Source organism: Pelmatolapia mariae, linkage group LG12, assembly GCF_036321145.2.
Source record: "Pelmatolapia mariae isolate MD_Pm_ZW linkage group LG12, Pm_UMD_F_2, whole genome shotgun sequence".
In the NCBI taxonomy this organism is placed as follows: Eukaryota; Metazoa; Chordata; class Actinopteri; order Cichliformes; family Cichlidae; genus Pelmatolapia; species Pelmatolapia mariae.
In genome coordinates, this window is record NC_086237.1 from 29,686,986 (window position 1) to 29,714,843 (window position 27,858).

General features: G+C 41.9%; 1 protein-coding gene across 3 annotated transcripts in view; it reads left to right on the plus strand.

Moving 5' to 3' along the window:
- The first annotated feature begins 3,805 nt into the window (after positions 1-3,805).
- sema6a (sema domain, transmembrane domain (TM), and cytoplasmic domain, (semaphorin) 6A) overlaps positions 3,806-27,858 on the plus strand; it is a 102,743-nt gene continuing 78,690 nt past the window's right edge. For all 3 annotated transcript variants that reach the window (XM_063490813.1, XM_063490814.1, XM_063490815.1), the window contains exon 1: positions 3,806-4,177. The gene's annotated coding sequence lies outside the window, so the exon portion shown is untranslated. The remainder of the gene's footprint in view (positions 4,178-27,858) is intronic.

Genomic DNA, 27,858 nt, shown 5'->3' on the forward strand with positions numbered 1-27,858 from the left:
CAAACTTGACTAGCTACAACATTAAACACAGTCGTTCTGTATTGGGTAGGGAGTCTGTCTTGCTTTCACTTTCCTGGGAGTATCTATTTAAGTGCTACTTTAGGAATTTTGGCATTCATGGCCTAGCCATCTAAAAGATCACTGTTTCATTTCATCAGCAATGCTAAAGCATTTAGTCTTTTCCAGCATGTTTTTGTTGGTGTTCTTGTTTCACCAATAGATTTTAAGGATTTTTATTTTATAGCTAGCTGTTTTTGGAATGATTCTAGTCTCTGGACATCAGTTTGTGTTATTCAGCGGCATTCTGAACCATATAGCAGAAGTGATTTTACATCACTGTTTAACATTCTTATCTTCGTGTTCATGCTGTAATTACTTGATTCCCAGATGGGCTGAATTCTGGGATAAGCTGTGCAACTTTTGACAATTTTGATTGTATGTCTTTATTTCTTGCTGGCACTGTACATTTAAAGGTAGATTCACTCTTGGATGCACAACACATTATTTAATTTATTAGGATGTTGTTTCCATTTTAATTCAAGCAGGTTATGAGATCCATTCCACATGAACTGTATGTTGCAGTCATAGTACATATCAGTGCAACAGCGGTTGCTTATGTAAATGTAAATAAATACACACTCGCCTGTTATGAAAATTTATTTGTGATGATGTGTTAGCCCTGTGAAAGATTGGCGTACCCTGCCTCTCACCCTATGGTAGCTGGGAAAGGCTCCAGCTAACATAGCCACCCCCCCACCCTACCAGACCCTGACAAGGATAAGCAGAAGAGAAGGGATGTATGGAGGCATGGATTACATTTATACAGTATTTGGGAGGTAATTACCTAAGACCAAGTGTACAGTTTTGATATGGTATGAATTATTTTATATGTTTCCATTTGATCCTGCTTATCTTTCACTTTGTGCCACTTTATATAAATAAAACATACTTATGTCTCTTCTGCATTTATCTGACAGCTGTAGTCACTTTTCATGTGATATGCTGTTATAGATGATACCAATGCTTCCAGCATTTTGGTGTTGTGATCACTTGAAAAACTCTCTTTAGTCTGAGTCTTTTGTGCCATTTCAGTTATTAGTTATTTGCAGCTACAGCAAACATTTTTGCTTTAGCTTGTTTGATTTAAAAAAAAATTATAAAAACATTATTTTAAATGTATGTCAAAAAGCAGTTCAAAGCAATGAATAGAAATGACGTTAGAAATATTTTCCTGTTTCTTACATCCTTATTTACCATGTCATAAAATGTAATATTTGACTTGTGCCACTTTAGGAAAGCAAAGGGTTAAACTACAGATTATTCAATAAAGTAGTAAAACCTAGAACCACCTTGGTTAAGCAGAACAGTAACGCATTCTACATTTTATAGTTTTACTTTATTTTTTACTTTGAAAGCAGGAATCTTACTTACTTGTAATTAAGTATTTTTCCAGTGGTAAGACTTTTTGCTAACAGAAGAAAAGGCAGCAAAGGAGGCTGAAGTGCCAAAGGAACAGGAAATTGCTGCACGTTGCTACTAAACTTTTAAAGCCACACAGTGGCAGAAGGTGCCTGTGATCCTTAAAGGCTAGCACAAGGATGTGAATTAGTTGTAAGACATTACTGGAAGCCAATAAAATGAGCAGAGGATTTCTGTGACACTCCAGGAAGTTAATGTCATGGATTCTGTTCTACAGGCTGGAGAGAAGACTGGCGAATATAAGAGCTGTACTCTTTTAGGCAGGAGACGTAAAAAGGCCTGAGTGTGAGCCGAGCTGAGTCCCTGAAGAATCGCTGTTGTGTGCCTGCTGTCTGTCCCAGCCTGGGCTCTGATGGTTGCTCTATTTCAACCACAGTTCTTCCACACACAGAGTCCTAATGCGCCTGGGACAACTTTACCAAGATAAGCGAGATAAGCTCTGACATGAGCATATTTCCAGAGTTCAAACTAACTGGCGTATATCTTGACATTATTGAGCTCGAATTATATCCCGCCCGCCTCCCACACTTTGCAACACTTCCACTTCAAAGTGTATGTGAGAGTGAGAGAGAGAGCGACTGAGATAGAGGGAGAGAGATTAAAGATTGTAAAGACGGAGTATGCGAAATACACAGGAGTTGTATGTAGTTTGATTTGGTTTGAAACTTGGAGCATTTGCCTGACTATTGATGTTAGGAGATCGAGATGCTTTTCTCATCTGGGTTTGTGTGTATCTATAATGATTCACCTGCATTTGTCAACAGCACGCAGTACATTGATATCAAACGCGTTTCTCACGCAGAATTTTAATGATTTCACACAAAGTTGTTGCTTATAATTATACTATAAGATGAGATTCATTCCAGCCAAAGAAATGCTAAAGAGGTGCTTTTGTTTGCATGCACCTCACGTTTTAATTCTAGCCGGTTCAATATAAGATTTTTCTAACAACTACACAGATATCTGCAGTGAAAAAAAGATAAAAGCAGCAAAGCGATTATGTTTCCTCCATCACATTGCACAGCCCTCTATAATGCCTCAACTGCATGATGTTAAATGAGTTTTGCTTTTAAAGCAAATTAAATGATAACAGATGAGGCAAGGGTTGGCAGACAGGAGTGCATTAGTTTACACTGAGGAACCACTGTATAGAGTTTGGCATTGGGCCGGTGGAGACACACTGTACTGAACTGTTACAGTAACATTATAGCAATAGTGCCTGACAGGCTTATACTCAGGAGCACAATTACACACACACACACACACACACACACACACACACACACACACACACACACACACACACACACACACACACACACAGCTGCATTCACAGGTGGCTTGTTATAATGTAATGATAAGCCCAAGACCTGACACAAGTTAGCTTTGCCTCTCATGAGTTTTTTGACATGATCTAGATGTCGACATACATGCTCACAGGTACACAAAACACAGTATATGACAGAACACACACACACACACACACACACACACACACACACACACACACACACACACACACACACACACATGCAAGCAGTTATGTTTGTGCTTTGTGGCAGGCTTTCAGTTTTAAATGTAACAAATTGATGTTGATTTTGGCTTAGTTTAATGCTGGGTGTACACACTAGTGTGTGTGTGTGTTTGTGTGTTTGTGTGTAAGAGAGTCGGGGAAAGGCTAAGTGGAGCACGCATCGCTAACATCAGATAGTTCATGTAGCATAAATTTAAGCAACAACTTTTTGAACTTCGCGGTTGTTTTCAGATTTTTACCTGATGGCCTCTCTGATGAGATGAGGGTCAAGGAAAGTAAGGGCTCATTTGTAAAATCCCAGTTACAGCAGTGTGCGTGCGCGCGTGCCAGGCCCGGGACCACCTAAGAGGGAAGGCGGTAGGCGCCCTGAGATCAGCGCAGAGACAACTGGCAGCAGACTTTGAACCTGATCATATTCCGATTCGCATTGACAAAAGCGGCGGCGGGAGGGCTGGGGGGTCGAAGAAGGACCTGCATCTTTATTGTGTCATCAAAATTACCAGTGACAGTTTGCATCCGCGGCCCGGAGCAGAGCAGCATACAGAATACCAGTTAATCTTATTGACATTCCCAATAACCTCTTTGTTTTTTTTTTCTGTGTCGACACTATTAATAGCCCCCAAGATTTCTCTTTCTCCAACGCGCATTCCACTGCGTAAAAATAGAAATACAGTTGTCCATAACTGGCACCCATTGACACAATAGCTCCCGTTCCATAGACGTAGCTCCTCCCTATGCATGTGTGAGAGAGAGTGTGTGTGTAGCGGGTGGGTGACAGCTGGGCTTGCTGCGCTCCGCTTCAGTCTGGTAAGAAGCTTCATCTCCAAATAGGATGACCGTCGGCTTTTGTGGAAGGGACTGCGTTCAGCTCCGTAGCTAGTTCTGGGACACCCGGTTGTTTGTGTTCGTACAGTTTACCTGAGGGAAGTTTACGAGGCAAAGCGTCCTTTTTTGTCACTAGTGTGGATTTCCGATGGATATTCCGATTTGAGTGGTGTGATTTGAGCGCGGCATGTAACAAAAAGAAGCGCATGAGAAAAGTAGCGCTCGTATTGTTATCCTAAAGCGAGCACCATCTGAACTGCTTTGAGGGACACATCTCATGGATTACTAAAAGGCAGAGCTGTGTAACCACTCCGAGGGATATCCATTCATGAGCTGAAGGTGAGATTTCTTTGTTTACGTCTAACTTCATGCGCTCATAGCCCGTACCAGCCTTTCTCAAACCCCGGAGGCTTGTTTTCTGTGCAGCCAGGCTACCGGGCGACAAGTGCACCAGCTTCGCGCGGTAACCGTATCAACTTAGTGCGCTTTCGCGTATTTATAAAAGCATTTTTATTAAATGTGTGAATCAGAAAGTGTACATTTTAGATTCATATGAGAACTGTGATCCTTTTCCGCAAGAAAAATACCATCTGGTGATATAAACAGATCATAATTTCGTGCGTAATCCCTCCTATGCTGTTTGTTCATATAGTAGAAAGAAGTGTAAGTCTCTCAGGACCTATTCTGGATCAAGCTAGTGCGTCTAAACACGAGAAAAAACAATACCAGTGTATAATTTCAAAATATGAAAATAAGGAGGGGAAACGTGTTTGTAGGAACTTGCTGGAGTGGACCGACTGTAGTCCTCCCGCCCCTATGACTTCACAGTGCTTACTTTCAAACTACAGCCATTAAACACACTTATTAAGATATTAATGTTAATGTTATGAAAACGCATAATACTCGAATCCTCGCTTCATTATTACAGTGCATGACGGGATTTTCATTTGCAATTTATTTCCACATTACGAACAATGTAAAGCAGATATTCATAGGGTGGACTAATTGTGTTAACAATCTTTCTATTTCACAGTATTTCTACAAAACTCTGGATTGAATCACAGGGATGTGATGTGAATTAATCATTTTACATTCATGTTTTTATTGCGAAGTGAGCTACTCTGCGGGCTGAGACTTTCTGCCTCTCTCTCGCTTTCTGCGTGTGTTTCATACACACAGAGGGACAGGCACACTGGTTAGGGTGTGTTCAGCCACCAGGTGATGGAGTGGTCACTGTTACTCTTTTCCAAAAGATCAGTCAAATGTTTCTAATATTGACCAGGGGCGCAGGTTGAGAAGTGGATTTGCCAGTAGAAGAAGTGCTTCTGCACATTATTTCTATTTATTTAACAAGCCTGGAGGAGAGATAGAGGCCTCACAAACCACATCCAACACAAGTGCCAACACCCAGTTACTCTGTGATTGCCCCTCTCTTCCCTTCTCCTCTCCTCTCCTCGATTTCCCCAGAGGCACTGGGAATAGCTGGAAAAGGGATTTTCAAACTCTGAATGTAGGTTATAGATTAGTAAGTGTGCAAGTGAGCTGATAGAAATGGGTGAATCCAAGCACTTTGAATGCACACTGCAAAATATGCATCATGTCAACTGTTTTCCAGATGCACCACATGGTGTATCAGCCTTTTTTTTTTTTAAGTGGAAAAAGAAAGAACAATTTCACACCAGCTCTGAGAGGAAAGGGTGTTGTAGTTCATGTTTTCCCTGAAATGCCTGGAAATATTTGGGGTTCCTCTGTGTTTTTTCACATGTGACCTTATGTTTTTTTGCTGTCAGCATACACACTGTGCTGGGTATTACACACAGATCTTAAATGGGGAAAGAGCAAAAATGTTTTAACATGTTACCTCTTCTCCTCCTACAACATTAGCCTTGAGGCATTGAAAAATCCTGGAGGCATTTTTTTTCTTGAAATGTTGCACAGCCTGCAAGTCCCACCATATTGCCTCGCGCAGCCTACAGCACCACCAATAAGAGTGCTAATCCTACTATTAGCACTTTATATGTTGACATGTTGGTTGTGCTGACACATGAATTACAGCATGATTACCTTTGTGACAACAGTCTGCCTGTTGTCCTCCTGAAAAAACCCCAGAATAAAGCAGGGCGACCAGAGTTGCTGCTTGTATTTGGAGCAATGCTCTGTGGAGCGTTTGATCCGCCGATCCCCTAACAATAGCAACGGGGATGGCATTGTGTGTGACTGATGTGAATTTGTCACACTGTATGTGTGCGCGCGTGAGTGTGTGAGACAGAGAGAGGAAGAGAGAAGCAGAAATAGAAAGAGTTAGACAGAGTTTGTATTTACCTTTGCCAGTTAAGGACAGATGCAGATGTTGCTTTAATATAGTGGGTCTGAATAATTGATAAAGAGCTTTGCTCCTGTTCAAATGAATTGGCCTTCTATTATAAACAGCCACAACAGTCAGCCGCTGTTAACTGCTGGTCCTCATTCAGTCAGTGTCAATAGTCTGCATTCAATAGTGTGTGTATTTATGCATATTTAATAAAAGCCATGTTTTATTGATGCACATCCTTGGTGTGTGGGCTTTTTTTTTTTTTTTTTTAGAAACAATTAGACTACAAGAAAGCATCAAACGCATCTTAGTCATCTGAATGTGATTTATTGATGCTTACCCCATTTTCAGTTTCCACGTCTTTCTAAATTGCTGCCGCCTCAGTTGCGCTACCGTAACACTAAATAACAAACCTCTAGCAGCAGAACAAAGCCGGAGAAAGAGCATAATCCCGGCTTTGTGGATGTGCTTTTAACACATTTTGTTTTAGAAACGCGGGTCAGCTCAATCAAAGAAGCTTGGGTTTGAACTTTTGCATCACAGATGTTATGGCACAGCGTCTGTTTTTGGCTGGCTCTCTTTTCAGATTCAGTGGGAGTCTGCTGTGATTCAGAAGGTGAAAAAAAACAAGCAGGAAGATATCCTAACCTGCTACAGCAAATTATACAACTGCTCTATATAAACATTATTTTGTACTTAACCTTCTGCTGCTCCGTCTCACTTTTTATGTTGGCAATGAGTTCTGTGATTATTTGATAAATACATCATTTTATCTGAAAAAAAAAAGGTTGACAGAGAGATAAAAGATAAAAATTTGCACCTATCCACCCTTTTGTTTAACTTATGTTTGTGATTTCCTTAAGAAAAAAAAGTTTATTTGCTCATTATACACCATACAGTCTTCTTTTACTGGAACATGTTGTTTATATGAGATGATAAATGGTATTCACTGTACTACAGGCACTTGATATATATCAGTGCTGTAGAGTCCTGTATGCTCTATTCACAGCATGGCTCATTGAGAATGTAATCACTAATCACTAGCTTCTGCGCGTTGTTCTTGTTCTCGCTGTCTTTCACACATTCACACACACACACACACACACACACACACACACACACACACACACACACACACACACACACACACACACACACACACGCATGCATGCATGGATTCAATGTGTTGTTCTAACTGGCTGCTTTCTCCCACTTAGCCTTAACCCTTGTGGCTCCATAAAAAATGACTCTACAGTGCATCCGCAGAATTAACCATCCATGTGTTAAACACTCTTCATACTCATTACATTAGCATAATTGATTGAGCATGTTGTAAACTGCATGCCAAAAAAGCCAGAGGCATGAAGGACCAAGCAAGCAGTGTCTGTTGGTGTTTTGGCTGTTGGTCCTTGGCAATGCTTTGTTGTTGGAAATTAAGTGAATTAGAAAGTGATAGCCAGCTCATCTAGGAGAAGACTGAGAGAAGCCAAACTTTGCCATGTGCATGCTAGATGAAAACCCATCCACTGAAACATTTCAAATCAGCTTAAATTGTGCACTTTCTCTTCATATTATTATTTTAAGCACTTAGTGTATGCTACATTAACATGTGGTAATACCTTTGTCACAGCTGGGTTTGGTTGCCTGTCATTACTCAGATGGAATGGAAAGGAAATACATTTGCAGGGATAATCCAAAAACAGCAGGGCTTTGTGTGATTGCCTGGGAGATGGATGAATGAGTGGCCTTGAAAACAACCAAGTCTTGGGCTACAGAGCAGATGATGTAAATCACGGCACACAGTGTTAAAATATGATGTCCTAGTTCCCGTCCTGCTGTTGTGCTTTTGCAGGTAAGAGAAGCCAGCTGTGAGTCATGGACACATCCACAGTCTTTTAAGACTCATTAGGGCTGCATCCGCTACTGTGGTTGTGGTTATTTCTGTGGTGAGTTTGCTTGTTGGGAGCCAATAAGAAAGTGTGTGTGTCATGTGGATGTTAAGCATCAGGAAAACCCTGCTTACTGCCTCTTAATTTGCTTATGTGTCTGTGTCTCTGTGTAGTGCCTAAGTCAGACCCTTTTCCGTGCGTATAGTACCACAAAGCACAGAGGGTGGCTAATGGCGAGGGGGGGTTTGAGTGTGCTCTCATTGTGTGTACTCTCTGCGACTATGTGTGCGTGTTTGCGTGGCGTTGTTCGAGTGCATCTGTCCCTCCTCCCCAGGCCCCAGCGATTGGCACTGCATCTCTCATCTATTAATCATAGAGAGCGCTTGCTCTCTCATTCCGTTGCCATAGTTTCAGGACCTGAGACAGTGTTGGGGTGCGTTACTGCCTAGAGAGAGGAAAAGTGAGAGAAAGAAGGGGAGGAGAGAGGAAGAAAGGAAAGGAAAGGAAGGAGGTGTGACTAAGGAGGAAAAGAGGAAATTATATAAAGAGTGTAGTGTGGGGAAGACTGAACAATTGAAAGAGAGCAGAGGAGGGAAGAGGGGAAGTGACTGAAAGAGCAATGCCAGGATAACGCACCGAGCAGGTCCTCACACTGTGGGTGAGAGTGCTTCAAGAACCAAAATGGATTCCATTTTTATCTCAGCAGTAAATCCTCTATCTCCTCTCTCTTTCACACACATACGTACATAAACTCTTTCCATCTCTCCGCTTTCTCCTTCCTAAAGAGAGCAGAAGAATATTTTCACAGTAGGCGTCATCTTGTGAATAGCAGGCTCATGGGGTTGGTGCATCTCCAGTGTGTTACAGTACATTGAACTGCTGCTATTTCACCTTGCTTTACAATGGAAAAATCCTTCCACTAAGCTGAAATGGAAGATGGGCAAGGGTCGCCTGTTTCATGCTCAGTTGGTTGTTTTGATGGCAAATCATGCTGAATTCATGTGTTATTCCATGATGGATTAGTCCATAAATCGACCACTATGGAAATTTCCAAGGCAGGGAATACCTCATGCTATCAGCTCTTGTTTCTGTCTCTTAGCATTTTATCATCTGCCTATCTCGTTGCTTTTTTTCTTTTTTTCGGCCCTGTTCTCCTTCTCTCTAGATTTATATTTGCTTCCTTTCACGCAGAAGGAAAACATGAACATGTGCCGGTACTTTCACAGAAGGACTTCTTGTTTTGGCTGTAGGCTTTGTACCTCCCATATGACCTCATAATCTCATCTGGGTCTTTTAATGGCTAACCATGCACTAATGTGGTGGTTGTATTATCGCCTTGTCTCATCACATCATTCCCTGCTTGTGAGTATTTCCAGTGGGGGCTTCTGGGAGTGCGGTCCACTGGCAGCACTGTAATCATGGGATTCTCACTGCACAACCACCTTTCACTCAAATGCGTGTACACAATTACACACAAATTCACTCATACGCACACATGGCACATTTTTAGTGCACACAAATTCATGCGTCAGGGCAGTTTCTTTCATGTCAGTAAGATTGAAGAGGGATAAAGAAAGCTTGTCATTGTTACAGTGGTGCACGTAATGGGTGCTAGTGGGCAGAAACTCAAGAATACCTGATTGTACAGCACACTCTGTAATTCTCCCTTCACTGTGTATGGACTTTCTGCTGGGGAATTACTATTAGGGGACATAGGGACAAAGGAAGAAGTGAGAGGGTGTGTTTGCTCTTTGTACTGATGGCACTGAGGTGCTTTTGTGCTTTTGAAGTAATGGGATTGCAGGTGACATCATAGTGCTCGCATTCTCAGGTGCAGCAGGTGAATTAATCCAGGTGGGGGAGGGGTTAAAGGTGTGTGTGTGCAGATTTTATAGCTCCGTGAGTAGCTGTGCAAACAGACATGCACGGTTGTGCACGTGTTGATGTACACATGTATGTGTATCACTTGTCAAAGTAAAGGAAAGCCAGTGTGTAAGGTGATCGGTATGCTCAAGGCAGAGCAGCAGTCACTCTTCCAGAGGCTATAAGCCTCGCTGAATGTGGGAGGAGCAGTTGTCTCTGAAAGCCGAACTGCTGGTTTACATACGCGAGCCAAACAGGACTTGACAGATTTCGTTTATTATCCACGTTTCTGGATTTTTTTTCCCTCCACAGCAATATTTCTGTTTAAATTATCTGCCATTCGATAATCTAATGTTGCTTGCTGTGATACAAACAAGCATTAGCTTGCTCTGAGCTGGGCAACTTACCTTAAGCAACCTTTAATTGATATCCGAGTCAGCATGTGATTTGTAACAACCATCCCAAACTCATCTGATTCACTGATGATGATCATAGAGTTCTTGTAATTGGTCCCAGGTTCATATTAATTATTTACAGTGGTCTCTAGAGTTCTAGGCACATAAACATGAACAGTATTAAGAAAGGAGTTTTACATCTGGTCATATGCGAGCAATCAGAATCAAGGAGTAGATTTAGTTACTAACATGAAAAACCTTACCCAACCAGTATTATCTTAGTTTATATTCAGTGTTTCTTATTAGAGGTAGAAAAATCCAGACTCTGTGTGCTTCTTCAGCATTTGTCTCAACCCTTGTTAAAAAATCTGTCTTCCCCTGGTCACAGTGGCTGGTAGACTACAAGTGATTCCCCTGAGGGTCCTCTATTTCAGAATCCAATCAGGCAGAACTCCGAACAATATTACCTCTGTGTGTGTGTGTACATTTATTACATAGTTAATGAACAAATTGCAGCCATGTGGCAAGCTCTGGTGGTGTGGCTGGTTAACAAAAAAAAAGAAAAAAAAAGCAACACCGAAAGCACGTGCACACACGCATGCACGCACGCACGCACGCACGCACACACGCACACACACACACACGCACACACACGACTCACCACAAGGCTCCCAGTGTTCTTGGCCTGTCTGTCCATCAGCTCATGCAGAGCGCTGGGCTGGGAGTACTTATCATCACTATGCTGAGTGGAGGCCTTACAAAGGCGTACACACACACACACACACACACACACACACACACACATGTCTGGTTTGCTATCCTCGTGGGGACATCCCATTGACATAATGCTTTCCCTAGCCCCTTACCCTAACCCTAACCATTAAAAATGAATGCCTAACCCTAACCCTTACCCTAAACCTAACCATAACCTAATTGTAACCCTGACAGTAAAACCGCATTTTGAGTGTGAAAATTGCTTTCAACCCCGAGGGGACCTGGATTTTGGTCCCCACGGTGCAGAAAGTCCCCACCAGGATAGTAAAAGTCAGATTTTGGTCCCCACCAGGATAGTACGAACCCGTACACACACACACACACACACACACACACACACACACACACACACACACACACACACACATTCATGCATGCAGTTCAGTTAGCTCAGGGAAGCTGCTCCTGTAATGATTAAATGTATGGTGTGACAGCAGCCTGAGCTTAGGAAACTAAACAGATAGGCAAACAGGGTGACTAGCAGGCAGGTAGGCAGGTAGAATCGCAACTGTATCTCCAGTTGAATATATTTAAATAGCTGCCATAATGGTGTTTACAGGTAATGTTTTTGCAATCCACGAAACGTAAATCCTTATACAGCAGAAAAGTCACAGGAAGGAGGCCTGGGTAAATGGTGCAGAATGCAGGACTTTGACATAAACACCAGTAAACAGATTCCTTATCCCACGTGTTGTTAGGTTCCTGAAACACTTGGTTAAAAGAAAAATTGTTGTTTTGGTTTAGTTAAAAATCCGAAGCTTTGTCCATTTATACTCGAAGCCAGCTGAAGGCCAATTTATGGTCCCGCGTTGGTGTCTGTTTTTGTAGCTTCCCACCTACGCAGGGAGATGGATTATGGGAATTCAAACAACGTGGAGGCTCGCGTACAGTCCTTCAACGAGCAAACACCGTGTCGCCCCTGGGCGATGACGCTGCGTGTAGGTCAAATGATGATTGGTTGAAAGGTTGGCTTAACCAGGAAAGCGAATTAACACAGTACACCGCAAGAAGGAGAAGCGGGAGAAACAATGGAGCACGAAGAAGCACATAGGAGAAGCACAGACAGTAGCTGCAGGGGATCATTTTAATTATTTTTACACTCAGTTTCACCCACCTAAAACGAAGTTCTTTGTAACCTTTGACTTTGGTGTTTCTAGCAGCAAAGAACCAAAAACAGTGCACGCATAAAAATAGAGAATTCTGCATTTCCAGTTGTTAAACATATTTTTGACTCTGCCCCCAAATGGCAGCAGATAGCCAAGCTTAGCAAAAATATGACAAACAGGGAAAACCAGTAGGCATGTTTCAATTACAGTGAAACTTAAAATTAAACAGAGAAATTACACATCATGGTTTTGTAGCAGTTTCCCAACGTAACTCAATTATTGTAAGTTGCTCACAAAATGTATTTGTTAGTGCTAATTAGTGACATAAACGTAATGTATAGACAGCAAACTTGAGCTGGGAAAATAAACAAGACTGTCAGATAGACAGTTATGTGGGTATCCAGTAGGCTAGGGGCATGCAGGAATGCAGACTTAGAGATAACTGGGACATTTAAGAAGACAGGTACAGAGGAAGACAGCCTGTCAAAGAGGGTAATAGAAAGAGTCTGGACAGTTAGGAAGGGAGGCAGTGAAGCTTTGAGGCACAGCAAAGAAACCAACGCATCTCCTTTTCAAAATGAATTCTCGTGAAAAGAAATAATATTTCATCCTGCCCCATCCATCCCCCTTTAATCTGGACAAAAGGTGCTCTGTATGTGGGCAGGTAATCAGGCAAGCAGGTTGATAGGCAGGAAGACAGACAAGCTGTGAGGCAGGAGAAGAGAATTTGTGCCTTGCATGATAATATATTCATTCATCCCCCACTCTGATAATGTTCACAGCATGCTTGGGTTGATTCATTCATCGCAGCCTACTGGGGGCCTTTTTACGATATTTGTTAAAAAGCTTTGCTTTTCTAAACCTGTTAAGGTTTGCTGACTGGATTATTCTGGAGGTGAATGCTTCTGGGCTTGTGAAGGTGGGTAAGGCTATAGTGCATGTATTGGAACTAGTGTCTTGTTTGTGTAGGTATGCACTCTTGCATAAATTGGTGTGTGTTGAGACTGAGAAATGTGCAGCGAGGCTTATTTTGGTCTCCGAGTTTGGTTTGATTGGGCAGTGCAGCAGCTGCATACAGAAACGCTGTATCTTTTGATGTGCTCCCATCCTCAGCTAATCTTGGACCTTCTCATCTGTTTCTCTGATGATTTTCTGTACTTTCTGTGGGATCTGTTTAACTTCATCCCAATAACCCAGACATTTTCTGTATATTGATTATGGTATTATACAGCAGTTGAACCCTTGATTATTTAATTGAGTTTGGAATCAGAGTGAGGAGTGATGGCTACGTGCCGAGCTCCTCTGAAGAGAATTTGATGAGTCAACGCTGGTCAGGCTTTATCACAGAGAATTATTTCTGTTTCTGGTAGATTATTACAATCTGTGCATTTTCTCAATATCAAATCTTGTTTGCATAAAGGTTTTTAACTGTTCTCAGTTGGTTGACAGGTAGGAAAAACAGAAGACAGCTAATTCATTAGTCAATCACTTCAGTTTCTCTCTCCCTCGTGTCTTTTTTCCTTCTGCAGGTTTTTGTCATGGTACATGTGAGCTAAGCCTGGATGGACAAGATATCCTAATTTTACCTAGTCTAGTAATGCTAGCCTGGTAACTAGATAGGAACACTGGGTGGAAGGTGATGCTGTGTAGACGCACTATCAGTTAATCATTTACAAGGTTTCGGAGGGTTTTACTGATGAAGGAAGTTTTTTTTTTTTTTATAACTTCTTCCTTAAGTAAATTATTTTTGTGTTTTAAAAAAAATCATATTTATAACAGAAAGTTATGTCTTATTAGCTGGTTCCCACCTTTTAAATGTGTATTGAAGGGTTTATGGTACTGGGAATTAGAAAACATTTTAGAAGATTATTGTTTTGGTTCCTCCTTGGCTGACTTATTCCAAAAACTAGTTTTGCTCTTGTCTGAGTGTTTTCACACAGGAAATCCACGGCTTTGCTACCTGGTCTTCATCTTGAGAGTTTACACTGCAAAATTACATTACATTACATCACCACCCATGACAACAAAGAAATCAAACAGCAAGAAAAGGCAGTGTGATGAGTCTGTGGAGGTGTGGCTCTGACCTAGATAAGATTGGGAGTTTGGAGCATTGAACTGATCCCGTGGTGTAGGCCTATTGTTGTCATTCAGTCTGTACCTGACTTTGATCTCCATCCTTTCCCCGTGCCGCACTGGATTTGCTTCTCTGTTCAGTCCTGTGAGGTGCAGTCATCCAGGGCCAGTTGAATCCCCTCTAGCAGACTGGTTGATTGTTGCAGACTCTATCTAGAACAAACAGCGTTTCATGCAGCCAGCTGATAAGATGGGACATGGTGGTGTGTTCGCTCTGGCGCCGCTGCAAGCGTCATTTGTTTCACACATTAACAGGTGAAGGACTTAGTTTGTGCTTACAACTATGATGGTGTATGTGAGTGTGTACTTTGCGTTAGTCAAGCTATGTAACCCTGGCTGACCCACACTGTGGTAATTTAACAGTCACAGATAGCACAAACCCTGTGAAGAATGAGGATGTGGTTACCAGTAATTGCCCTAGCTTAAGTATATTGCCATATGCTTTATATGCACAGTGGTTCATGTGCTTCTTACGCACACATGACACCATGCACATAAGTATGCGCAAATATAATCATGTGAGCTCAGGACCCCGTGACAGCTGAGCAATTAAATGACAGGCTTAAATACATCCAATAGGAGAATTCAGTATTTATGGCTACTGTGAAGTGTGCTTCAAGCTGCACATGTTTAGAGTAACATTATACGTATGCGATGCAGTTGCGCTTGCCATTTTAGCACCACTTACATTTGTGATATTTAAAATGATACGACTCACAACTCATCCATCCATAATGTAACCTGCTCACACTGTCTGTCTTTTAATGCTTGAATAGTTAATATTTTATTCTGGTTCTGATTACAGAGGTCAGACCACTGCAGAGTTTCACTTATTTTCACTTCCACTTTACATCAGCATCTTTCACTTCACACCAGGCTTGTTCAGGGCAATTGTCTGTAAGAAGCTGCCTACACGACCTTAATTACCTGGGGAGGCTGTATTTCTTACCTCCACCACTTGCATAATAAGGCATGACTGTCTGTTTGAGTGCTCTCGTTTCCTGTCCCACCCTGGAGGCATTCAGATAGTTATTCCATCATCACGGTGATTTCCATGCCTGTAACTCTGGGCTAATTACTTATAGTAAATACTGCCTGGGTTGTGACTACAGCGTCAACTGGAGCGGTGAGCACAGGGGAGGTACATTTCATTAATTAATTGTTATTTGGAATCCTCTGTGAATGATTGGAGTCAGTTTGACACAACACAGGAAGAGAGGCGCTATTTTTATCCAAAGTACCTTACTGGATAGCAACAGAGTGGATTTTTGAGCATGTCTGAATCAGTTGCAGCCACACAGGAGTACTGTATAAACTTTAGATAGGTGCTAAGATTTAGTGGCTAAGCTTCAGTCAATTTAGGCTAACCCGGTGTCTCTTACTCTGTTCGGACTGAGCAATTTCTCATCTGCTTTTCATCCTTAATTCCTCGTGCCACTATACTGAGATTAAATAAAGATTGTGGTTGGGGGAAATATTGATTTTAGTGGCTAGAATGTTAGCCGATTCTCAAGAGCTTTTTATAGCCATTAGCAATGGTTATTCGTTCCCTGGGATGCATTGTGTTACATCTAACGAGAGTGTAGAAGCGGATGGCGAGATTGTAATCAATAGAAGCATTAATACTGTTTGCCCTGTGTGCCTTTCCTCCTCACACGGATGACCGCTGTCTTCCTCTTTTCGGTGAAACCACTGCTATCATGAGTTCAGCTCATGGGTCAAACATGCTGCAGTCACCATATGATGTGCTCATAAGAGTGCACCAATAAAACCGTAGTGGAAAGGTTAGTCATAGGAAACAGCTTGCTGACTACTGTAGGCCTGCCATATGCCTCAAGTAAACAGAGCTAAAAGAAGATATTATTCACAGTGGGACCTAATGAGGAGCTGAATGTAGAAAAAAGGGGGGACCTGACAAGTGTAGAGGCTTTGGTTACCCTTTTAACTGATAACTATCTCTCAAATGGACAGAGAGACGAGCGCACCTGTATTGCAGACATTTGTATAAGAGAACAAATAGTGTATTTTATTACCTGGCAGATGATGGAACTTTATCCGCCTCTGAGGGGTTTTAAGGTGGAGTTTGATGAACAAACATGTGTGAGCGATAACAAGCTTTTGACAAGCTTTTATGGGATTATGACCGTTATCTGGAAATTCTAGAAGACCTCCATAAAATAATATACACGGTCAGGCTCAAGCACGCAGGTACGTGCACAGAGGTATCCAAAGAAACACACTTTGCCTCAAGTTAAAGGCATGCGATTCGATGGGCTGGGTTACCTGTCCGGTATCTGCTATCCAGGTTTTGGGCTGGATTCTGTGTATCAAGTGACGGTGGGTCAGACATGCACTGGGAGTCAGATGACTTTGTGGTCAGATGAAGATCTGATCCATGAGAAGGTGGATTCTCTGACTCAGGTTTTCTTTGTTTTCCTAGTGTCAGGTGCCTGCTGGAGACCACAATTTAATGATGAAGGAAGGAGGCAGCTGGGATGTATGAGCTTAAACTGAAAGAATCAAAGGGTTAATCTATTAGGCAATCCACTAAAAATTAATTAACAACTAGAGTGATAGTCAATTACTCATTTGAGCCATTTAGTGCAACCATTGCTGCTTCCAGGATCTCACTTATGAGTAGGTGGGGGTTTTTTGTCATGCACTGCTGAGTATTTGTTATAAATCAAACTATTCAATTAGAACACTGTGAGTTCTGGAAGAAGTTGTGTGTTTTTTACTGGTGACATGTGGAGAGTCCAGACCTCCCACCCCCCCACCCCGAGACCCTGAAGTGGATAAACGGTTAAGAAAATAAATAGGTGTTCCTTTTTTTAACTTCTTCTGATGACAATAAAATAATCTATTATTAACAGAAACAATATGGTGTATCAAATTGTTTTCATCATAGAATTACATTAATCATTACATTGATTGAGATACTTTTTAAAAATATGTACTGGCCACTCATAGTACAGTGGTGTTATATAAAATATAATCAATCCAATGTTTTAGTCAGAGAGAAAGAGAGAGAGATAATAGCGAATCTCTCACACTTAACACAAATGCTAGATCTCTCTGGCTTGATTGTTTTTGGCAGCATCATTTCCTACAACTCAACTGGGAGCACTAAAACAAGGTATGGTACAATATTGCTGCATAATATAACACTTTGTCACGCCATCTGCTGTTTCCAATTTCTTTGAATTACAATATGTTCACGAATACGAACATCAGAGCGAGGCCAAACTAAGAACACCGAGTCACGGTTTGTAACAGCGTGAGTATTTCTGCAATTACAATTTTTGGCAGTGTGGTGAATTTAGCATTTTTTCCCCCCTCTTTGTAATGTGGAGAAAAGACATGTCACTGTGATGTAAGTAGATCTGATTGCAGGGTGTGCTCTGCGTTTCCTGTTGAAGCATATTATAGATCTGGTTTGCTACGTTCAAGCAGAGAAGAACATTAAGTGTTCACTTGAACCCATCTGATTGTGCTCCTGCCCACCCACCCTGCAGCCTGAGGATGTAAGCTATAAGCTGTAGTGGTGGATCACAAAGAGCCATTGAACAAAACTTCCTCCCCTAACCAGATCAAATATATAGATAAGACAAACAAACTCGTGTCGGGTGCCCAACCAATTCATCTGATATTTCCCCCGTCTCCGTTTCAGTCAGTATGGCTGGTCTTGAATGTAGCAGGTTTGTTGTGTTAGCCTTTAAGGTGTAGAGATGCACAGGAAAGTATCAGGTCACGAGAAAAGCTGATCTACCTGCCTGCAGGTAGATTGAGAAATATTACTCGCAAGTACAGTTTGTCCTTGTGCACATACAGATATTTTGGCCAGGTAAAACAAGCCAGGAAAATTTAATGACACCTTTCATAGCAAGTGCCATACTGGAGTTGCATTGCAGTGCAATCAGACAATGAAAACCGACACGTTTCAGTTTCATTCGTTTTTGTTCCCGTTGCTGTCTGCCTTGTTTGTGCCGTTGGCTCACGGTAGCGGCTCAGTTCTTGCTATTTACTCTCTACAAACCTGTTGTCAATACAACGCAAACTGTTGTGCATAAGGAATTTTCTCGCAGAAAAACTCAGACTTCCACTGAGCTGCGGTAAACTGCAGTTTAAATTAGATCTGTGTTGTAGTGTGAACTTTTCTATTTTAGTTTGAAAATATCGAAAAAGGAGAAGAAAGTTTTCATCCTTCTTAAAGATGTCAGTTGTTGACATACTGTACTCTTTGTGTGAGGAGGTGGATGAGGGGAAGAGAAATAGATCTGTCTTTGCTGGAGGTTGGCTTCTCAAGTGCACAGTATGGCACTCTCATAGTTGAAAGCGTGTGCATGTTTTTGTGTGAACATGTGTGCAAGTGTGTGTACATCAAAGTTTTCATTTCATGTTCCGTGTTCTCTGTACTTATGCCCACACCCTGCTGTGAGCTCGTGTGTACTTTACGTGTGCGTGTGAGTGTGTGTGTGAGTGAGCGTCTTTGCTGCTGACCCCTCATGAGCTGAATATTGCAATGCTGGGAAGGCAGAGCCAGGCAGACCAGGCTAGAGCACCAGAGGCGAAACAGGGCAGACAGCCTGCACACAGACCCTTCTTTATACCCCATTAATAACACAATTCTACGAAGGACAGCCTGAGGCCACAGAAGGTCTGTCAAGGTAGTTCATTGTGTGGTAGGAAGTGAGTTGTTCATATGGTAATAGCTGCTGAAGCGGGTCCCTTCAAAGCCCGTTTGTTTTACTGAAAGTTGTAGTCACTCACTGAGTGGGACTGGATGGAATGTGACAGGGTGCACTGCTGTTTAGTTACTGTAGCTTAATTGACCCTGAGAAAGGCGAGCGAATGCGGAGGGGGAGGGTGGAGGAGGCTGGGAGAAGACTGAGTGCAGAAAGGAACAGAGGAAGAGGGAGGAGAAAGAAATGGACAGGGCAGTAGGGGGCAAAAACTGACAACAGATAGAGAAAGGGAAAAAATGAAAAGAAACAGAAAGAGAGAAAGAAAGAAAGAATGCTACTTCTGCCATAATGAAGCTCTCCAATGGAATCTGTTTAGTCGACAGGAAAAGTCTTATTGGTGAACACGCAAGTCCCTTTTTCTAATGAACCGGCTTGTCTAGAATCATCATCTTTCTAATTATATACTTCATTCTTATTTATGGTTCAATTTGTGGTTTGTCTATTTATCGGATGCTGATCCGCTGTTTCATTTTCTGGGTCAGGGAAAAGCTGAGTCTTGTCTTTTCTCATTAGGCTACATTAAGGAAACGGTCAAAAAGATGCTGTGCCCCTGCAGGGAAGCGTATGTGAACGTTTTTGCAAAACAGCAATATCGTCACCAATGTGAGATAATGCTAATGTCTACACCAGAAGTGAGAAAAGCCTTTATGTCTTTGAATGGAAACTTGGCTCACACACAGCAATCAATATTAAGAAAAGTAGAAAGGACAAAAAAGTATAAAAACAACAGTTGATGCAATATATATATATATATATATATGCATATATATATTTATAGAGACAGAGAGTGAGTACAGTGCTGCATGAGTAAAGTGCAGTTAGAGACATTGTGGTTCAAACAAGAGTGAAGATATACTGCAAACTGCCATCAAGTTACCAGGTAAAAACATTCTGACCACAAATGGTCTCCTCAGTTTATCTTCTTCAGCTGAGGAAACCATTAATGAACAAAACATTGTAGCTTTAAAGCAGAGCTAAAAACAAGAGAGGGTGAACATCTGTGGTGGATGTACGTATTTGTGCCTGTGCCACCGGATACAAAGTAGTAATGGCCCATATCAGATTGCTTCAGATTTTCTTTTTTTTTTTTTTTTTTTTTTAAATCTGGAGTCATTAAAGTTCTTTTAAAAAGAAAAAAGTTCATACCATATGTGTTAATCTTATTCTAATGTCTGCTGTAGAACTGTTGTCCCTTCAGAAGAGGAGTCTTTAATAATACTTACTTAATGTCAAGCTATGTATCTTGCAAAAAAAAGTCTTAAACTGTGTGTGTGTGTGTGTGTGTGTGTGTGTGTGTGTGTGCGTACTTGCATGCGTGCGTGTGTGTTTGACTGTTTGACATTTGCCTGAAGCCATTACTAGGTAGGTCTAATCTGACAGATATGATGGATGATTACTCAGACACAGCACACATGCTCTAACAGTACACACACGAACCTGTTGTGCATGAGCTACATTGACACCTTTCTCTCTGGTTTTATACTCAAAACTCTAATTAGAAAAATAAAATAAAAAATATTGGCCAAGGCTGTCTCACAGAGACAGAAAAAGTCAGAAAAAGCTCCTGTCCCACTTTTCTATCTCGTCTGTATGAAATCTGTCTTCTGTTTCTACTCTCCGGAGGTCATGAGCTAATCAAAAATGTACAGACCTCGGCAGACCTTGGTCAGCCTCTCCATTATTTGGGTTAAAGCTGAGCTCCAATCGGTAGAACTATTTTAAGGCATCGGCTGCTGCTCGCCCTGTACTTCCTATCTCTCTCTCTGTGGAAACACGGAGTCATTGATCTATTGCCTAGCAGCCCTCCTGCACTCCCCCACCTCTCAGTGAGAACCCACAAAGCAGCTTTCACCTTCAGATGGCATACCAGCTATGCTGTAAGGTAATAAAATACCATTGTGGAAGAAGACCAGGTGAAAATGCTTTAAGTGACACCGTCGCCTTTACATCACAAAAACCTGAGCCTCAGCAGAGGTTCCTGTTTTGTGTTTGGTACACCGCGACTGTGAATTGTAATTCATAAATTACAGACTCTGAGACACTTGCCCTGTGTAACATTTGAGAATATAAAAGTATTCCTCAGGTATGGGAACTGAAACAAAGATAAAATGCTGCCTGACTCTCCAGCCAAGCATTAAATAGCCTGGCGGAGCACTATTGTTGATGATGATGAACAAAGAGCCCATGCGCCTCACTTGGAGAGCAGATATTTCTCTGTTTCTGTTTTGCTGTTGTTCAGAGGGGAGCCTAGTTTTTTATTTATTTATGTATTTTTTACTAAATGACTTTTTGGAGAGGATCATTTAACTGAAGCATGGCCTTGTACATTTTTTTATTCAATAAGCCTCTACAGCACGTAAGATTTAAACTTCTTTCTATGGAAAATTTATGATGCAATTTCATGATGTTTTAGGAAAGACTGCTACAGTGTCACTTAAGAGAATTTCAGAAAAATATCATCATTATGGTTCTGTTCATAACTAGCATTATTATGGGTCTTGGAGGATTCAGTCACCAGTGGATAGCTCTAAGTAAGCTACAGGCACAAATGCATGCAGGATGTATTGAGGATGCAATGAAATCCGATTGCTCAGACCAGGTGGAAGGTGTCCTGGATCTGGTCTGAGCAAGCTGGTCTTTCATTTTTAACTGGGAATGTTGACAACACATCCTTTTATGCCTCAAAAAACTATATCAAATAACAGAACATATCAATTTTATGTTGCAGTTAAGTAAAGTAAGTGAACCTATGTGTCTATATATTTTGTTACAGTGGATTGTGGGTCTTATTCCAACTGACTGGAGCAAGTCTAAATGATAATTTCAGGTAACAGGTATTTCCTAAGTGTGGCTATATAGTATGTATAGAAAGATATTAGCTGAAAAAGAGAGCTTGTGTAACAAACAGCTACTTGAAGTCTTGTGTACAAGGCTCTCTTCTTGCAAACAGCTGAGCTAAGATGCATGTAAATGCATGACCACAGCCTATCACAATAATGCCTGACAGTCGGGACTTTTTTTGCCTTACTTTTGAAGAGCTATTTGATCAGATGGGAGGTCGCCGTAAAAGCTTAACCTGTCTTGGCTTGTCAGTACTCAGTTCATTGGACAGGAGGATGAGCAGCAGGAGAAAGGATTGCTGGAGAAAACTCATGTCCATAAATATCTCACATTCATCCTCCTCTTTCCTCCGGTCTCTCTCTGTTTCTCCCTTCTTTTGTGTTATGTTCTCTTAGCTCTCTGCCAATGGCCAGTCTAAAAAAGGTGAGAACAGAAAATGGCACGTTTAAATCTGTGTGTGTATGTATGTGTGTGTGTGCGTTAATTAGACTGTCTGCTTGCTTCTTGGGCGCCTTATCTCTTAGAGAAAAAGTCAATGCATTCAAACTGTTTTTCAAAAGGATGAGGAGATGAATGTTAGCATAGTTAAAAGGTGTGGGGTTTTAAATTCAGACAAAAATCTCTTGAGTCTGTGTCTGAATAATTTTTGTATCAAGATAATTTTGACTTACAATTTTGACTCATGAAAGCCTTTATTTCATCTATAAGCAGGAAGAAATTAGCCTTTTCCTGCAAATTAAGGCTCCCCTTAAAAGCTAATCCATCTCCGATAAGCACTTGAGGGAGGGGCTCGTAACAGTGATAATGCAACTATTGAGACATCTCGTCACTGTGACTTGTTTTACGGTTCACCAGCAATCACTGTGTTCATTCAAAGGCTCACCCTGCTCCTACTCAGTCACCACTTTAGTTTACATAGCTTGTCCAGCCGTGTTGGGTTCCTGTTGCAGACTCTCCTGCTATGTCTTTGTTTGTTTTGGTAATGGATTCCAAGTTGGTATTGTTGCTTATGTCACTTGGTGATTGATGGGAAAAATTCACCTTCTCTTAACCCCCCCTTCACCTCCCAAAAGCCATCCTTGTGTGCCTTGCGGGGTGAACACACAGTGAGTTCCATCGCATTCTTCTGACAAAGTGACTCGCTGGCATCCGGATGCTCGCTTTTTGGACCAGCGAGCCGTGTCTTTAAATCAAGAAGGCTCTTCTGAAAACAAGGTGGAATCTGTGTGGCTGTGACATTGTAACTTCCAAAGCGAAGGCTGAGATTATATGCGTGGACGGTTTGGGGGTCTTTCTATTCATCGCCCTTGTCGCCCCATGGGGAAGGACTAATTGGTGGCCCCAAAGAGCCCCCTGTTTTGTCCCCGCTGCTCACAAAGGCATCTGGGTGCGGTCGCGTAGAGGATGGGGGTGGAGGGATGCAGCAATGGCGATGGAGAGAAGAGCAGGTTTCCCATAGAATAGTTGGCTGAGATGAACTTGAGCTGGGGAGGAGGGGGGGCCCTCACACCGCTGGGTTTGCAAGGGGACATGACACACTCATTCACTCACCCACTCACTCATTCACACGCTCACACATATACACCCTCAGTGGGGGATTCTGGTGCCAGTTGCTGGCCTTCTAGTCTACAAATGATCCTAGGCTGACCCACATAGTCAGCCATGTGTGAGGCTTCCCTTTATCCCGAAGCCCAGTTGAAACACTGAGTTATGGGTGTTTTCTGGTGCTCCCTGCCTTCTCGGCTGGGACTGCACAGGGGCCCCATGTGGGACGACATTGTTCACCCCGACCCAAGGACAATGAAGCTGTTGGCTGGGCTGAGAGAGAGAGAGAGAGAGAGAAAGGGAGGGGAAAAAGATGGGTAGAAGGGAAAAAGAAAGGAGAGAGTGAAATAGATTGAGATGGACAGCCAATAGCTGGAAAGAGAAAGAGTGGATGAGTGGCTCAAATGGAGAGATAGGAGGTATAGAAAATGATTGGGGGGGGGGGGGAGAGATTACACCTTTGGTAACAGAAGAAGAAGAGATACGAAGGCAGTAAGACAGATGGTGAGATTGACAGCGAGCTAAAGACTGAGCCAGTATGAGAAAGTATTGATTGCAGCGTGTGCTGGGTGTCTTCAGCTGTCGTGGCTGATCCAGAGCGAGGTCGTTAGTGTCTGCGAAGCATGGAGCCACGGACATTAGTGGCTCTTTAACAAACTCTGTATTGATTGGGACTTAGAGGAAGACTTACATGTATACCAAGGGATAATGTCCTGTATGTAATTAGCACCAAGGCTGTGACGGTGACATTGCACAGGACGTAAAGAGGGAAACCTTCAGTTGCAAGAAGAAAAATGCACTTTTTTAAAAAAAAAAGTAAAATCTTTATTTGATCATTTCTCATCTAGCAATTTTATGAGGCTTTTAGCCTTTTCACCTTCACCAATAGTCAATCTATATTCATGCATTTATGCTGCTAAAAGCAGCTGATGAAGCTAATGCCAATAGTTTATCTTAAAGGCATAAAAAGGATAAATCAGAGAACTGGAGCTACAAAGGTTTCAAGGATCATTTAATTTGTTCCTATTCCCTTCTCACCACCATAATTTCTCCCTCTCCAATTGAACATGATTTGTGGCTGGACTCGGCTCTCAAAAGAGGGCAATTTAATTGACAAATGACTTTGAAGCTAATCCAGTGATTGAGGTGACTGAGAGAAAGTGTTGACTCATATGCAGCGCAGCAGGTCAAGCACACACAATTAAAAAGTGTATATTTACTGATTCTGTTGCTGGTTTTTTCACATGTGCTCGCCTGATATTACACTGTTGCTTCTTCCACTAGGATGAAATTCTTTTTCTTTTCAAATATCATACAATGTGTGGGAGTCATCTATGTTATGTGTAGCATATCTACATATATATGTGTCTGCTTGTCAACACAGACACACACATCCACGCACCCTTGCTGAGTATGATGTTTACATTACCCGAGACAAGCAGATTCATCTGTGAGACGTCTCTTTCTTGAAGTAGTTCCTCTGAGCTATTTGTTTTGACATTTTGCAGCATTGGCATCCATAGGTACAGTTGAAAGATGGTGCTGAATAGGATGATAAAAGCTGCTGGTTTCTACCGCAGTACAACAGGCAGCTGATGTATGTCACCTGTCATGTTTTAGGTGCATCTGGGAAGATTAAACACTTGTTCATGTTGGACAGTAAAGAGTCTGTGGACATTTTAGTCTGCATCTTTGCAAAGAGTTTGGCATCAAAGGCTTTGTTGCAGTTAATTGCTTGTAGCATTAAAGAATGTACGGCAAAGTACTGATTTCAAGGCTTTTCGTGTGCTTCAGTCAGTGGCAAGCACTTCTGCGATGCCTCATTTAAGTTCTTATTCTCAGCTCATATTCCAGCTTCTCCTCAGTTTACCACATAACCTAAATAAAAACAAAGGACTTGATGGTTTTTCTCACTGTGTGCGTGTGTGTGCTTGCACGTGTGAGCAGTGTCACTGATTAATGATCTTCATATGCATCTTTCAGCACACATACACGCACACCAAACCAAACCAGTAGCTCATGATCAAAAGCTTAGACTTAAGTGCTGTGTGTACGCAGCATGGTCGCTTCTGGAACCCATTTTAGAGTGGGGTAAAACCACATGAAAGGTCTGCCCCTATCCTCAGACCCTTATCCCCATCCCTCCATTTTTTAAATCCCTACCTCCTTCCTTCCATTGCTGTTAGAAGATTAGACAACTTTACTGGATCTTATAATCAGAGATGTCAACCACAGATTAAAATACCCAACCGAATGCATTTTGATAGCTCCCAAAAAGAAGGAGACATATGCAGGTCATTACGCTTTTTCCTCAAAGACAGCTGCTGCCTCTGGATCTCAGGACTCCCTGAAAGTCTCTGGCATAAATGGAAGGTAATTACCATATCAGAGATCAAGACTCTGGGCTCTGACACCACTTTTTCAATTACTCAGAAAGGTTGTTAAGATGCAAATTCAACAAAATGGCTCAAACCCCCAGAGAGGGATACAGTTTCACACCCAAAGCTGCTTCTTAAGTTTCTTAGCTCATCACATTTTGACAGACAAAGAGAAAGATAGAGGCAGAGATAGACTCTGGGTGGGGTGATGCAGGCGATCTATAATTCATTCAGTTTGTTAGCATGACGACTCAACGTCTGTCATCTGAGCACAAACTTAATCTTAATTGTGCACTCTTGGCAGCGGGTCTTCATTTTAAAGCATGAAAAATCACCGCATTCAAACTCGATTCGGGTCTAACTTTGTGATGACACTGTGGACGGGGGAGAGGAGAATATGGTTTTTCACATTAAATATACACGAGAAAGTTTGGCTGTCCTTAAACCGAGGTCTGCATTTCCCCCTTAAAACTTCGCAAGTGTCTCCATGCCATTGCATATGGAGGCAACTCATTCCGACTATCCGTTCGTTTGCTTTTCAGAGTTCTAATATTTGGTTTTCTTGGATTATGTCTTGCAATGCAGATGAATTATGCAGCAGCAATGTGCAGTATAGTACATCTCTTGCTATAGTTATGCAAATCTAGGATTCTGCCTTTAGCACAAGCTCAGAGGAAATGATTTGCATTATATGTAAGGTGGATGGTGGAAAGATAATAAACAAAATGGACTTAGTCATGACAAACTGGATGTGGACAAAATAAAAAAATGCCCACATTGGATAGAATAAAATAACAAAAAAACCGCTTGTTTTGTTTGTTAAAGCTGAGCATGTAACTCACTGGTCACAAGCTCAGCTCTCTGGGGTGCTAGCAAGGTATGAATGTTATAAATAACATAGCTTCTGTACAGTTTCCTTGCACTGACTAAAACATAAAGAAATCCAAAGAATATTTTATTTTGTATGGCCTGTTAGGAAATTGGCTGTAGGTGTAAATTTGAATGTGAATGGTTGTCTATGCGTCAGAGTTAACATGCTGGAAGTACCCTGCCTCTCGCCCTGTGACAGCTGGGATGGGCTCCAGCCTATTCCTGAACCTGAACTTGATAAGTGGAAGAAGATGGAATGATGGCTGTTTACTTCTTATGAGTCCATTTTGATTAAATATCTCTACAACAAGAAGATCTGAGGGTTTACCAGTGGGAACCAACAGAAACTGTAATTTTGAAGTTGTTGAAAAGCTGAAAAATTTGTTTTCGCTAACCGCCTGCCTGACGGTCTAGGCGACTGACCAACATTTGGCATCCTTACAAACCCAATGCTCTTGCTACCACTGGGCTAGCAAGATCTGACTGATATGAACACTGAGTGAAACTGGCATACCCTGTGTTTGTGCTGTTGAGTAATTTCACAGTTTCAAGGCACTGAAAAAGAAGAAGAAAAAATCAAGACCTTTTTGGAAAATGTTTTTGAGAGGACTAGATGGTGCATATTTATTGAACTTTAAGAGTTTTGTTTTGGGCTTTTTTCCGCTAAAGCTACCAGTGGAATAAAACCAGATATAAGAATGATCATGGCTGTACAGGGAGACTTAGAGGAAATCATCAGAAGAAGTTACTAAAAGATTTGGCAGACCACTCTGGTTGGACTGGTGCTGCCAGGAATGCTGGGAACACTATATATCTATATGTGTGTGTGTGTATGTGTTCATGGGTGTACATTTGAGTGCCAGGGCCTGGAGGAGGGAAGTCTCTCGCTGAGGTCATGCCATGTAAGCCTCTCCTTTGGGGCCCACCCTGCCTGGCAGCCACACACACACAGTGGAGCTAGCTCCACACGGAGTCTTGAGGAGACTCCGCGGCTTTGTGCTATGAATGGCTGTCTGTTGACTCTGTGTTTCCCTCATCATGATGGCCTCATTATGACGGACCTGAATTGTGTTGGCATGGATGTGTGTGTACGTGTGTGTTTTTGAGTAAACTGAAAAAAGGAGGAGAAAAATGAGAAGAAGATTGACAGATCCAGTGACACAAAGGCCT